At 26.7% G+C, this 2500-nt stretch overlaps 1 protein-coding gene across 6 annotated transcripts in view; it reads right to left on the bottom strand.

Annotated features, from left to right (window-relative positions):
* Nckx30C (solute carrier family 24 member Nckx30C) overlaps positions 1 to 2500 on the bottom strand; it is a 56014-nt gene that overhangs the window by 51688 nt on the left and 1826 nt on the right. The window lies entirely within an intron of this gene.

Raw genomic sequence — 2500 nt, 5'->3', positions numbered from 1 at the left:
AAAAAAAAAATAAGAAAAAAAAGTAAAAGAAAAAAAAATAAAAAAAAGAAAAAATAAAGAATTCTTTTTCAACGAACGTCAATTAAGAAATAATTAATTTTCATTCTAACAAACGTTGATAAAAATTATTTATACATTTTGAATTAACAATTTATTGTTCATCTCTGTTACAATGTTCAACGAAAAATTTGATCTTTTTTATTTAAATATATTTATGAATGATATATATATATATATAATCATATAAATTATACAAATCCTTGAAGAAAAAAAGAAAAGAAAAAATTTTCAAGGATTGCGTTTCTAATTTACATATTTTCACATATATCACGTTTATATATTCATTCGTTCTATCTTTTACACTTATACCGATTTCTTTTTTTTTTCTTTTTTTTTTTTTTTTGATATTTCTGAAAATATAAAAAAAAAAGATACTTTCCCAACGAACGTTAGTTAAGAAATAATTAATTTTCATCTGAATAAACGTTGATAAAAATTATCTATTCATTTTGAATGAACGATTTATTGTTAATCTCTATCATAATGGATAAAGAGAAATGTTATCATTTTTATTTATATATATATATATACATACATATATATATATATGTGTACATATATACGTGTATGCACAAATATGATAAATATTTAAAGTAAAAAAGAGAGAAAATTTTTAATGCAATAAATCTGCAATATGTCAGATAAGGTTCCTGCACGTACATATAAAGTACTTATGATGACGAGCACTAACAGTTAACTCTATATAATCAACGAAAAAAATATGTTTATGCAAGTTTATACACTCTCTTAGAGGAACTATTATATATATACATATACATACATATATATATATATATATATATATATATATATATATACACGAACGTTTGAAGTACAACATTTCGAAAAGATCGAGAATTTTTTTCCGCAAACTGGGATAAAAATTATATAACAGTCAAATCGAAATATCGTCGAAAGTTAAGAGAAAAGTTATTAGTTACTCTAATTAAAAAGCCGATAACCATTTGTTTTCTCGTTCTCGAGAGTGTATGCAAAAAGTTTTCACGAATGTCGTATTTCATTTCACGACGGTCTAAAGGAAACAAAATATGAAATAAAACAAAATAAAATAAAATAGAGTAGGGCGAAGAAAGCAAGAAAGCAAGAACAAGAGAGTGAGAGTGAGAGAGAGAGAGAGAGAGAGAGACAGAGAGAAAAAGAAAAAAAACTTTGATATTAAGTTCCGCGATAAGTTATTCTATTTTTTCTTTCTTTCTTTTCTTTTTGGATTAATCAAAGAAATAAATTAAATATCGACGTGAACAAATAAAACTTGACCTATGACCAATTGCAAAATATTTCTTTTAAAATTAAAAGAATCATAAAAAAAAAAATAATTTAAATCGAATTATACATCATATACTTATAATATATACATTTTGTTAATAATCAATTTTGAAGACTATTTTTGAATATTATTTTAAAATAATATTTATTAATGATATTCCATCGTAATTCTTGTTTGTCCCGTTTATGTTAATTTAAATAAACAATTGTTAAATTTTGAAATAGTTTGAAAAAATATCTAATAAAAAAAAAGATAGTCATAAATTATAAAAAATTTTTCTCTCTCTCTCTCTCTCTCTTTTCTCATTCTCTTCTACTTTCTTTGATTGCAAAGAACGTTGCTCGATTTCACGCGATAAGAAAAGAATAAAAAGAAAAGTTTTCCGCATCCTTGCCGCGACTCTATAGATCCTAGACTCTCGAGCTCTTCTCCACGTAGACGACGGAGCTCTCTTCCGGGATTGTGATTGCGGTGAAGTATGTCCTCTCTCTCTCTCTCTCTCTCTCTCTCTCTCTCTCTCTCTCTATCTATCTATCTCTCAATCTATCTCTCTTTCTCTCTCAATAACCAATTTCCCAGACTCCTACTACTTTCCCACGGAGGATTCAAAATCGATCTACTCGAAAACGCGAGTTGCCTACGAAGTACTTGCCATCGAAGTACGGAATAATAAATTCTCTCTTCCTGTACAACAATGACTATTACTGTTATCCCCTCTCTAAAGACTATCGTCAAATGTCATGTCTCGATAGATGAGAGATAATCATCAATTTCATATTTCGATTGAACACAAACGAAAAATAAAAATCAAGTCAATAACGATTTTATTATAGTTTTATGTAAATGTAGGATTAAAAGAGACAAAAAAAGAAAAAAAAGAAAAAAAAAGAAAAGGAAAATGAAGAAGAAAAAGAAAAATTAAAAAATAATACGACGTATAAAAAAAAAAAAAAAGAAGAATTTTTTTGAAACTTCAGAACAAAGATGAGCCATTTGAAACTGGGTTATCTAAGAGAGAGTTAGAGAGGGAGGAAAAAGGAGGGAGAGAGAGAGAGAGAGATGGCATACCTGATTTTTGAAAAGAGAACGAAAAGTAGATACTATACTTTTAGGGTACATTAAAAGTATCATTGGCTCGAGGCAAGTAAGTAA

The sequence above is a fragment of the Vespa mandarinia genome, chromosome 11, assembly GCF_050613455.1.
Source record: "Vespa mandarinia isolate Hongniang chromosome 11, ASM5061345v1, whole genome shotgun sequence".
Lineage (NCBI taxonomy): Eukaryota > Metazoa > Arthropoda > Insecta > Hymenoptera > Vespidae > Vespa > Vespa mandarinia.
Note: the sequence above shows the minus strand (reverse complement) of the source record. Positions and strands in the feature narration are given on the sequence as shown.